This window comes from Psittacula echo, assembly GCF_963264785.1.
Source record: "Psittacula echo genome assembly, chromosome: 3".
In the NCBI taxonomy this organism is placed as follows: domain Eukaryota; kingdom Metazoa; phylum Chordata; class Aves; order Psittaciformes; family Psittacidae; genus Psittacula; species Psittacula echo.
This window is the reverse complement of record NC_137736.1, coordinates 48,628,480-48,641,828: the sequence shown is the minus strand read 5'-3', so window position 1 is coordinate 48,641,828 and position 13,349 is coordinate 48,628,480.

Genomic DNA, 13,349 nt, shown 5'->3' with positions numbered 1-13,349 from the left:
GGCTGACTTCCTGTTACGGAGGTAAGTAGAAAGGATTCCTAACTTTTCTCCAGAAAAATATGGGATAAGTTGTTTTATCCCTCTGAAAAAAAGAAGCACGGACTCCCCACTGAGCACTGAAGTAGCAGGTTTTATTTGGAGATCTTTTCTCAGCCGCACAGCAAGTCGCCCACAGCCCTGTGACTTGCTTATGCTGCAGCTGAGGTGTCACTTCTTATCAGCGAGGAGTTACCTTACAAATCAAATCTCATCGTAAGCTTTGACACCATACTGCACATGTAGTAAGAAGCAGATAGCCATAAATGATTATCAAAGCTCTGCACATCCCACTGGCAAGCCAGCTTTTGGAAAAGCTGTTCTAGTAGAGGTCTATATGAAAGATAGGGAACTATAAAGAAGATATACAATTACATCTTGTTCCATAAATCACCACAATAAAATTTAGAGATTGGCAATATATGTGCGTCCTAAAAAGCTAAGAAATATTTTGCTTTCTTTACATTTTCTGGGTCTGAAACCATTTGAGGTAGCCATCATTTCGCCATTTGGCTGCGCTAAATCATTAGCATGTAGAGAAAACAAACAGTTCACTCTCTTAGAGGCTTGACTCTTGCCTTTAATGTCTTGTTGCCTTTCTTTCACATGGAGTAAGTTATTTGAGCACAGTTGGGTGCTTTTTTGAGCATGGAAAAATACATTAGCAAGAATGAATATTCTTACTGGAAAGTGAGTATGTTTTGCTTACATGTTGGGAAGGATAATGATGTAAAAGGAACATGTGACACAGAAAGAACTTAGTATACTTAATTCCTTGAAAAGCTGAAGCTATGTTTTACAGGTCTTGCCAATATATTCACCTTCACTGTGGCACAAGAATGTTCATTAACCACTATAACACAAATTATAACAGTAGTAAATTCTATTAATGCCCACTCTCTTATTTATGTGACTTAAACTTTCATTCCCCCACCTGAGACTCACAGGTGCCTCAAAAGTACTGTGGATATATTCACCAGCTGTATTTAGAGCTTGCATATTTAATGCATGAAATTGCCCATGTCCTGTCTCTTCTTTTTATTAACAAGACAGAAAGGGAGACTGGTCAGAGTGCCCTCCTAGGAAAGGTGAGACCTGGGGACCAGCCTTGGCTAAGATAAATATTTAGTATGCAACAGTCACATTTAATATTCATATATCATAATAATTTAGTCTTTAAAGGAGACAGGGACTGTAAACCAGATCTCCCATGTGAGTCTTCTAGCATCCACGTTTCAGGACCTACATGTTCCTTCTCTCTGACCCAGCTAACTGTTTCCACAGCAGCAAATTAACAGCAGGGTAAGTTTTGGACTAGCTCATCCCAAATGCCTAGCCACTTGGATTGGAGCTATACTGACAAACTAAACAGGGCCAGGGAGTCAGTCTTCAAAAGACCTTTCCCATGAGCAGTGTGGATGTAGCACCCCTGTCTTTGAAGTGTAGCTGAGACTTAAGGAGCTGTACTATTAATTAGTAAAGCTTCAGGCATGGCACCCTGGACTTGCTCATGGGAAAGGGTGAGGTTCTGACCCTGCTTATTATCTTCTAGAAATCCTGCTGCATGCCTCAAACCTTGGGTTAATCTTGTGACATCTTTTTGTCTTTCAACTGTGTTTTGTGAACAGAGGCTGCATAATGTGCAGATTCCTGTTGGACTGCAAAGTCACGAATCCCCGTAGTCGGGCTCTGAGGAGCCACATCCCTCCTTGCAACTTTTCTTGTTTCAGCCAGTTTTCTTATTTATACTGTTAGCTGCTAGCTAAGAGAAATCCTACACATAGGATACTAGATATACCCATGGTTTAGCTGTGAACTCTGGAAATCCAGTTCAGGGCTGAGGGCTCTCTCAGATACTAACATAGGCAGTGCCAGGCACTGCAGTGCTGAGCGTTGCCACGTTCAAGTGCTCAGGTATACCAAGTGTAAGGAATCGCTGTGACTGCACCATATGAACATAATAAAATATAAAATATATATATCCATGAAGGAGCTGCTTCTTGGATTTCTTATTAAGAACCACCCATATATGTGGCACAACAGACTCCAGTCTGCTCTGGGGGTGTGACACCAACATACAATTTATTTCTACTTCACCTTTTATTGCATAATCTGCTGTGTACCATTCTACATGATGTCATGATAATGCAAGACTTTCTCATTTTGGTAGGCAATCACCTTAAACCAGAACTTTAAACAGAGCAGCTCTGGCCTACCAGCTAGGCAAATATACAGACCACAGGTAGAAGAAAAAAAATCTTATCTTACTTAAAACTGAGCCAAAAACTGTCTCAGAGATGTATGTCGGAAGTCTGACTGGTGTTTAAAGCTCTGAGTACACTGATACAAATGCTCAGGTGGCTGGATGGAATCTCTTACATCTAATTATCTCAACATAATGTCACATTACTCTTGTGCATAATCTTTTGCTATTACAATAACTTCCTGATGTGAGCTGCTTTTTTTTTTTTTTAATAATGCTCAGTTGCAGATGCTACTGGTATATTAAAACACCACAGGGCCACAAAAAACACTCATACAAGCAAACGTGATCTAAATATATATCAAGCATTCTCAAAATTGGTACAAAACAATCTGATGGTAGCTGGTGTCATTACATTTGCACCCTTCCGGACAATGAGACAGGTAATGCTATCTAAGAGGCAGACTCTCTGTGTCATCAAGAGAAAAAGCTGACTTATTCTAATTAGCCCTGCAGTACAAAGAAGGAAAGCAGAACCAGAAGCAGCATTTTAAAAGGAAACTGGCATTCTTCTGGTGTATGTTCAACGTTGTTAAAACTCTGTCTTAAAATCTTGTTATAAAGGTTTCCTATTTATAGTGGTAAGTTAGGATTTAAAGTTTATTAATAATTATTATTTATGATCGTAATGTCAAATATTAAAGAAATGAGAGTGTTTCTGAACTCTTAATCTCTTTAACCATTATATTGTGAAGTTTTTCTAATACATAATACTAATTGATGTTATTTTCTAGTTGATGATTAACTCCTGAAATCAATTTGGAGCTAACTTACTGCAAATTGGTTTTGAAAGTAGATCAAAGAAGGATTTGAGAATCACTTGCTTCCATTTTCTGTCATGCTTGTCCAGTAATCTGAATAAAGAGGATTTCAGAAGATGAGGGTGATTTAAAGTGAATCATTGGTAAGCTACTACACAATGTTCACATCTAATAGAAAGAAATAAGTTGATCCTGCATCTCATTTGGAGTCCAAAGAGAAGGTCCATTTTCATCATATATTCTACAGGGAACAAGAAGACAGAGACTGCATTTTGCAGTAGGAAAGTGTGATGCATCTAATTTGTGGGATTTTTTTCTTCTGAAAAGTGGGAGGTAAAAAAAAATGTAGTGTTAATTGATTAAAGATGCAGTAGGTACTAATGACATTGCACAAGCTGAGACAAGTAGGGGTTTTCCAGACAAAAGTGTGTTTAGAATAATGCACTGGTTGTAATTATACAGATCATTTTCTTAATGCAGTGCTCTCGTCGACACTGTAGCTTCACTATGTACTGACACAATTAATGAATGTACCTGCTGCACACAGAAACCATCACTTTGATGCTGAGCCCCATGGATTTGGTTTGAAAACCTACCTCTGAGTGGCTTCAACAATCTTGAAAGAAAGAGGGGCTTCACACCCTGGTGCGCTTTAAAGGAGGCCAGCTGTCAATCTCAACTTTGAGTCATGGGCTGTTGCAAGCAGGAGTGAGGTGGAGGGTGATAAACCTATGTTTGCATTTTAGATGACACTTTTATATAAAAGGAACACCTATAAATAGTTTATGGAGCGTTAATTAATGTTACCAGCATGTTACAGACATAAATAGATAGGTACATGCACCCCAACAGAAGGCAGTGGGGATGAGCTATTGTTTTAGACAGCCTGTTCACCTGCTTGACTTATTACAGCTGGCTACAGCACTTTATTAAAATGTCTATTAATAATGTAGATAGATGTAAGCTAAATTTATACACTCCAGGTGATTACAGCATTCCCCGCAGAGGTTTGTGTTTATGTTTGGATCACCTGATTGTGAGATGGGAGTCATCTAACATTGATGCCAGGACTGCTGCTGTCTGTAAAAGCACAGGTCAAGTGCAGGTGTCTTGCTGGAGACACGGGCTGCAAGAGCTCAGCTACATGAACACAAAAGTCTTTCAGTGCCCTTATCAGCAGCGAGGCTGTGGAGGAGCATTGGCTTCTGGCCTCTGCATTGGTGTAATGTTTTAGCTAATAGAAAATCATGGGCAATTCATGGAGCTATGACTGGAGGGACTTCAGGCAATCCCTGCACCATTACAGTACAGACTGTTTCTCTCTTTGACTGACACAGGTGATCTGCAGGGTGGTACAACAGGAGAGAGGGAGGATGCACTCACCCTGAAATAGTCTCTGGCTGCCTCCTCCTTTAGGTATGGATGTGAACTGCCCAAGGGTGAGGATGAAACTGAATCCAGTTCTTCTGGTGTATGCAAGAATACCTTCCCTCACAGATCGTTTGTAAAAGGCAAGCACTGCTCTTTTCAAAAAGCAAAGTTTTACTCAGTTTTCATTTGCTTTGGGAGACATTTCAAGTCAGGGCTTACTGTCTTCATCTATGGCCACACCACCTTGAAAACTCCCAATCTCATCTGATAATGGAAGGAATAATATGTTATTTGATCTTTGGTTGGCAAACTTGGAAATCTGGGCTAAAGTCCTTGTTTTGTTGTACTTTATGGTAATGGCTTGTAATACATTAGACTCATTGATCATGAAACAGATCTGGCTTGCGTTCCCAGTGTGGTCATCACCTCTATACTTTGGGAGGCATATAATGGCAGTGTTTAGCAATTACATATCTTTTTTTCCCTCCTCGGGTGGTCAACCTGTGAAGGAGACATTCTCTTATGCTTCCAGCTCCCTCACCAGACCATTTACAGCATCATTTGAGAGTTCTGAAGGTTTTGAATGGCCTTTGGGTACCCTTGAGACCTACCTGCTGATTGTGATGGGGATCACCATGTTGGCACACATGCAGAATGTGTTTTATCCACGACCATTTGGCCTGATCTCGAGAGTTGAGCAGGGTCGGGTTTGGGGCTTGTCTAGGGTTAGACGACAATATAGGAGGACCAAGAGACTTTCTCTGAGGCTGGACAGTCATGAGTGGCAGTGTGTGTGGGACAGTATGGGTATCTAGTCCACTGGGTCCCTCCAGTGCTTTGGAAGTGTCAAAGATGAAAGGCAGCTGTATGGAGTCCTCAACGACAAGCTGCAGAAACTGCTGAAGTAGAGGGTGAATCGAGTCAGTTTGCTGAGGTGAAAGCCATCCAGCTGGCCCTGGACATTGCTGAACGAGAAAAGTGGCCAGTACTTTCTCTCTATACTGACTCATGGATGGTGGCAAATGCCCTGTGGGGGTGGTTGCAGCAATGGAAGCAGAGCAACTGGCAACGCAGAGGTAAACCCATCTGGGCTGCTGCACTGTGGCAAGATATCGCTGCCCGGGTGCAGAACCTGGTGGTGAAGGTACGCCATGTAGACGCCCATGTACCCAAGAGTTGGGCCACTGAGGAACACCAGAACAACCAACAAGTGGACAAAGCTGCTAAGATTGAAGTGGCTCAGATGGACTTAGATTGGCAACATAAGGGTGAATTGGTTTTGGCTCGATGGGCCCATGACACTTCAGGCCATCAGGGCAGAGATGCAACATACAGATGGGCCCGTGATCGAGGGGTGGACTTAACAATGGACTCTATTGCCCAGGTTATTCACGAATGTGAAACGTGATGCAATTAAGCAAGCCAAGCGGTCAAAGCCTCTTTGGTATGGACAACTATGGCTGAAGTATAAATATGGGGAGGCCTGGCAGATTGATTATATCACACTCCCACCAACCCACCAAGGCAAGCGCCATGTGCTTACCATGGTGGAAGCAACCACCGGATGGCTGGAAACATACGCTGTGCCCCATGCCACTGCCCGGAACACTATCCTGGGCCTTGAGAACCAGATTTTGTGGCGACATGGCACCCCAGAGAGAATTGAGTCAGACAATGGGACTCATTTCCGGAATAACCTTACAGACACTTGGGCCAAAGAGCATGGCATTGAGTGGGTATATCACATCCCCTACCATGCACCAGTCTCTGGGAAAATCAAACGGTACAATGGGCTGTTAAAAACTACACTGAGAGCAATGGGTGGGGGAACTTTCAAGCATTGGGATACACACTTACCAAAGGCCACCTGATTGGTCAACACCAGAGGATCTGCCAACAGGGCTGGCCCAGCCCAGTCAGAACTTTTACATATTGTAGAGGGGGACAAAGTTCCTGTGGTGCACATGAAGAATTTGCTGGGGAAGACATCTGGGTTATTCCTGCTTCAGGTAAAGGCAAACCCACTCGTGGGATTGCTTTTGCTCAGGGACCGGATATACTTGGTGGGTAATGCGGGAAGATGAGGAAGTTCGATGTGTACCTCAAGGGGATTTGATTTTAGGGGAAAACAGCCAATGAACTCAATTGTGTGCTGTTGCCTGCTATGTAGCACTTTCATGGCCCACCAGCTAGATGTCTTCAGGTCACCAGCAACTGGCCCTGACTTCCCTCCAACCATCATCCCAACAAAGAATGAACTTTGATGAAACCAGATGAGTTCTGCGGTGTCATCAGCAGGCAACAATCCAACACTGCACAAAGCCTCTCCTGCTCTGAAATACTGCTACAAGAGATGGAGCCTGACATTACAGACTGAATTAACTCAGCAGCTTCATAGGGATTGGTCCATGCACTAAGGAATGATCTCTCTCTCTTTGTGTGTGTGTGTATAGGTAGGTAGGTAGGTAGATAGGTAGATAGATAGATAGATAGATAGATATAATGAGACAAAAGCAATGGTATATTGAAAAATGTGGGATCTGAGCATGACGTGGATAGTATGGAATAAGAGGTGGTTACTGTCCTGGGTTCAGCAGTAGCAGTCATTTTTCTCCTTCTTAGTAGCTGGTGCAGTGCTGTGGTTTTGACTTGCAGCCTGGGAACAGTGCTGACAACACCGATGTTTTTAGTTGTTGCTCAGTAATGTTTAGCCTGACCAAGGACTTTCTGAGTCTCACGCTCTGCCAGGGAGGAGGTGAAGCTGGGAGGAATCAGAGACAGGACACCTGACCCAAACTAGCCGAAGAGGTATTCCATACCACAACACGTCATGCCCAGTATATAAAATGGGGGGAGTTAAGTTACCTGGAAGAGCTAGATCACTTGCTTGGGTCGGGCTGGGTTTTGGTTGGCAGGTGGTGAGCAGTTGTATTCTCTTCCCTTGTTATTTCCCTTATCATTATTATTATTGGTGGTAGCAGCAGTGATTTGTGTTATACCTTAGTTACTGGACTGCTCTTATCTCAACCCATGGGAGTTACATTCTTTGGATTCTCCTCCCCATCCCTCCTGAAGCAGGGAGAGGAAGAAGAGGGTGGGGAAGTGAGAGGACGGCTGTGTGGTTCTGAGTTACCAGCTCGGTTTAAACCACGACACCTCCACACTAGAGAAGACTGGTGTTTCAAAGTTTTTTCAGCCACATCTTAAACATGATCGATTTGCAGCCCTCCCTATCCACCAGGCTGCTCTGGAGCTGTTTCCTGCAGTGCCCACAGTATCAGGTCAGCAGTAGTGCTGTTTGACATGAAATCATCTCTCTAGATTGAATCCAATTCTGTTGGTCTCAAGGTGTGCTTATTTCCTACACGTTACAGGATAGACCTCTGCTACAGGGTAGATAGGGAAGGAGAATGAGGACAGAGGAAAACAGGCTGCGCTAGCTCAGATCATGGTTACTCTCCCAGTACACAGCAGTTCTCGGTTCTCAGGCTTTTCAGCAAAGCTGAGGTGAACATGAACCCTTCTTCTAAATGAATGTGGAGTAACTGGAAAAGTGTGCTTTTACATGAATAAGAGAATTTCACTGTTTCACAGCAGGTTTTTTCTGGATATTGCTAACAGTGGTCATGTGATGTTTGCCTACATAATGAACCTCTTGCACACTTCAGTTTTCCTTTTTTAAGTCAGCATCTGCTGCTGTTGCACATGGCTAGCATTAATCTCATTAAAAATGTTATGCTATTTAGAGCTTGTTATTGACCTTTCATTTTCACATAGTCTGTGGCTTGCAGGAATCTTTTTCACTTATTACACTGTAATTCTTCTGCTTTGTGATGGCCTCACTGTTTCTTTCAACAGATCTGTTGAAAAGTTGTCTCTCCTTTCTATGGGATACACTTTGCTTTAAGGGGGGCACCAATCATCTTTCATTCTTTTTTGAGGATTACAGACAGTCTAGGGACAAGATTTTCCTTAACCTGTGTTTTCTGTTAAGAGACAATTGCAAAGAAAACAAATACAAATCGCAAATGCACCTGGCACCATCGCACTCCCTGTGAACTGTCTTGTGTGAGTCTTCCCCTCTTATCACTGGGACATTTCTATGGCTTATGTGAATGGACTACTTCCTGGAAAAAACTTACAGCTCCATCTACAGTAGAGTCTGAATTTACAATGGAAATTTACAGTAGGAATTGTAGAAAAAGGCCCACTGGCAGAGGAAAGATGAACAAGCTGGGGGATAGGAAAGAGGTTTTTATTATTGCTATTCATTTGCTTTAAAAGTAAGAAGGAGGTGCCAGTATTTCAAAATGAGAATCAACAGGCAATATGGCACTCAGCACAATATAAAAAACCCACAAGCTGTCAAAGTACAACAAATAAAAAGGCAGACACTATTTAGAGAAGTAAGTTACTGTGGAATATCTCTGTTAAGAAAGAATGTAGTCCAAAAAGCAGCAGGTTTTTTTATCTTTCTTGTTATACTACATACTGACAATTGTCAAAGGGAAAGTGTGGATTTCTGAGGAAACAGGGAGGAGGGAAAATATTTTGAAGAACATAATCAACCAAAATTCTAGATACAGTTGCTAGGAACCAGATTTTGATCTCATTATCAGAAATGTGAGTTAGCAATAAGAACACTGGTTTAACTAATAAATGACGATGATGTTAAATTTACTGCAGATTTTTATGCCACCACTACTGAGATGACAAATTGACCGCTTGTGTTAAAATCTTTAGAAACAGAAGCCTCGGTCCTCTTCACAATCACAGTAAGTGTCCTGCCCTGTCACACTGTGTTAATTAAGAAAGAGAGCCCTTGTGATAAAATTTTCAAACAAGTTGTGTCAAATTGATCACTGACAATAGAGAATTTGTTCTCTAGCAAAGGAGTGCTTAGTTAGTTTTTCCAGTGTATACAACACAGCAATTTTCTTGTCTTCAAAGAAAAATAAATAACTTGCACCTATTTGATGGTTAGGCAAAACATGTCAGACTTTAATTACTTTCTGATTATCTAAAAACTCTGCGCAGAGTGAATACTCAGCCACAAAGCCAGTATAACCAGTGCAGAGGACTTCAATAGGAAAACCTACACATTAGATGATATAATCAATATCTCAAGATTTCCTCTGTACTTAAAATTTTCCTAAGAATACTCTTGCGGGTAATGAGCCATTCTGCACATGTTCATTGCTATTCTAGTTCTTGCTTTTGTTTCATTTTCAATGGCTAACAAAACAATTTGTCTATCTTCTCTGTATTATTGGTGTGACCTTAAGAAATTCCAGAATTATTCCAGCTCACACGAGCATAAACATACAGAAGGAAACTCTCAGCATCTGAAAAATTTATGGCAAATAATTCAGCTGGTGTCAACTGGTATTACTTAATGGAATTGATGAATTGAGGAATATGTGCATATACACGATTTCCATAAAGCACTGGATTGTCAGACCTTGCATTTCCTTATTTACTAGTATTAATACTTTGTATTAAATAACGTTATTACTTGTTCAGTCTTCTATTGTATTTAAATCACAGTATGTGTTATGGAAGTGCTCATTAAAAACACATGTGAATTTCATCCTCAATAGAAGAAGTATTTTAAGGTGAGTCCTGTTTTAATTCCAAGGATTTAAATTAGAGTCACTGAATAAAATTTTTAAAGGTGCCTAGATGATTTAGGAATTTACACCTCAACTTACAAAAAAAAAAAAAAAAAAAAAAAAGAAAGATTTGGACCTTTGGGGTGATACTTGTGAAGGTACTTTGAAATTTTACCTTAGGTCATTCTGGCTAAGATTCTGCTGACAGACTTGTGTGGTATCTGTGGTCTGGCAGAAAAGGTGTGTAGGACAAGACTGAAAATACTGTCGAAAATACTGTCAAACATACTCAAAAGCCAAAGAAAGATCAAAGTCAGGCTTACACCATCCTAATGAAACAAGACTGATATTTCCTGACCAGCTGAAATGGGGAGGATGGAGTATTCAGAAAGTGGAAAATCAAAAAAGAAAGCTTTCCATGGCTGAGATTCGCTTCACAAAATGGTCTGTGTAGTAAACTAATAGAACGTTTATGGTGTTAGCCCAGCAGCACCACCTTGTGTATGTGTACTCACTTTACTTCAGGTATTACCTGTAAAGACCTAGCAATGTTTGCAGATTTTAGTGCACACAATGCTGTAGCAGCTTATTATCCCTTGTATATAAAAAATGAAGCATATGCCATTCCTAGAGGAACTGATGTACTTCTTATAGCCAGTAACCTTTATGTGCACAAAGGATTGATATGTGCATTTTTCATTCCATCTCCGGGACTGTATTAGTGATAGACTACTATGGGGCTCAGAAAAGCTTTTCACGGGGGTAGAATGAGTTCTGCAATACAGAATCATAGAATAGTTAGGGTTGGAAAGGACCTTAAGATCATCTAGTTCCAACCCCCCTGCCATGGGCAGGAACACCTAACACTAAACCATGCCACCCAAGGCTCCATCCAAAATGGCCTTGAACACCTACAGAGGTGGAGCTTTCACAACTTCCTTGGGCAACCTGTGCCAGTGCCTCACCACCCTTCCACTAAAGAACTTCTCCCTTCTATCTAACCTAAAGTTCCGCTGTTTAAGTTGGAGTCCCTTACCCCTTGTCTTATCACTACAGTCCCTAATGAAGAGTACCTCTCCGGAACAGCTGGTTTCTGGGCTGCGAGCACACAGTCATGTTCAAGCTCATGTTCAGTATCTCATCAACCAACACCTCCAAGTCCTTCTTCACAGGACTGCATGGGATTGCACCAACCCAGGTGTAGGACCTTGCACTTGGCTTGATTGAACTTCATAAGGTTGTCATTGGTCCACTTACACTGAAAGCTGAAAATACTTTTGTTGAGAGTCTGTTGTCATAAAGTAAGTTTGGTCCATAAATAATTTGTGAACCACTCTACAAAATGCTCCAAATTTCAGTAAGGCTGGAGCAATTTACCCTGTGTGTACAAAACCGGTTGTCCATGAAGCTCAGAAGGCATTTCTAGATCAAGAATAAAAACTTTATGTACTGTGCTCCTTTTCTTTTTCCGTTTTCAGTACTCATCTAGCCCAGCTTGAACCTTTAGATAAAAGATGACAGCTGCCAGCTGAGGACAAACCTTAAAGCCCTATGGAAACCATGTTTTCAGTATTAAGCGATCTGAAAATAGAAAGCCCTAAAAGGGATGAAACTGAGAATATAAAAGTGTGATGAGAACTCATGCACATTCAAACTGAGAAACATCTTTCATACTATTTTTGCAACATGAAATATGTCTGGTTAATACGTGCTCAGTTACTCATTTTTAAGGTGTTTCTGAAGAGGATTCCAGGGCCAGGATTTAACTTGACAAGGGACATCCCTGAGTCAGCTGCAAAAGGCAGGAGATATAATATATTCCTGAGCTTGACATTACTTATTGCCTGCTTCTCAGTAAATTATGAGAAGTCTCTGGTGTGTAGGGTTTATAATTTACTCTGTAGGGTTTATAATTTACTCTGTAAAAAACACTACTTGCTTTGAAGGACAGCAAGGTAACAAAGATGCTTAATGTAAGTTGTATAAAATATTTTGGCAAACATATACCTTGTAAATGTTGTACAACTTCACTTCAGCACCCAGAATTAGTATAAATTAACATAGCCTGCATGCCTGACTTTGTTGCTTGGGGTAGAGATAGCTCCGGAAAAACACTGCTGTTCTGTGTTTAGATTTATGAAAGTATAAGAGGCATGAAAGTAAGCCCTGCCGCTTACAGATTTTCTCTGTCCAAAACCAGAGAACACATATTTAAAAGAAGTGTTCTTAAACTAAGCATATAGCCAGTAAGCTGCTGATTTTCCACCATGATGTTGTTCTCTACAAATTAGGGTAACATGCCTGATATGTTCCATCACAGTCATGTGTTCTGAATATTCTGCCAATTTTTTGACAGTGCTGCTTGCTGCTCTATCAGTATTCGCTGTTGGGCAATCTATTATCTTCTTCACATTCAGATTGAAAACAGATAATATCTCCCTGCACGACTGTTTCATTCATATACACTACATAAACAAAACTGTATTTCTGTGGTGCTTTCACAAGGCATCTCTAGGGCTCACAGCTCTCAAGGGAATGAAGTGATACAAAAGCTTGCTTGTGGCAGTAAGTTCTATTCCTGCTTTGCACATATAGAAATGGTGTTCTGGGAGAAACCATCCTAGCACCCAGATCAGAAGGTTAGTTTTGTGGCTCCTAGCACTATCATACCCTGCCATAATTTTTGCATTATTTTTGTGTTAAGAAAGCTCATTTTGCTTTGAGCCCAAAGGCTTCTACTGTCCCACCAAACATTTACAACCTGTAAAGTGCTTTATGGAGTACTAATACTGAACCCACACTGATCGTGAGGCTGTCAAATGGCTGTCAGGTTGTGCTCACCCCTGCTATGACTGCATCTCAGATAAACATACCTGAGCTAGCTTTAGCTAGCTGCCTACAGCAGTGGTAGCCAGGAAGCTGCAGTGATTTTGTACATACCAAATACATCGTAAGAAAATACTTGGGCAGTTAGACCATGCTGGGGTCTATACAGCCACATTGATGGCTTTAGCTGACTGTATGTAGCTAATTAGCAGCTCTGGTTGTACCTCCTGTAATCACAGAGATGACTGCTGAAACAGACATATCTTTGACAAACATAGTTTAGCATTTACTCAGTGAAAGCAGTTTACTATGGAGTCAACTGTCAGCAAACTCAGGTCAATTAGACCTAGAAACCCTTCCAAGCTAGTCCATCTTGTCCTTCCTGTTGTTGAATGAACTCAATAGTGTTATCACTGCAGGGAAAATACAACCACTTGCTACTAAGGAAGGTGATGAAATTAAACCTCCATTAGACACTGC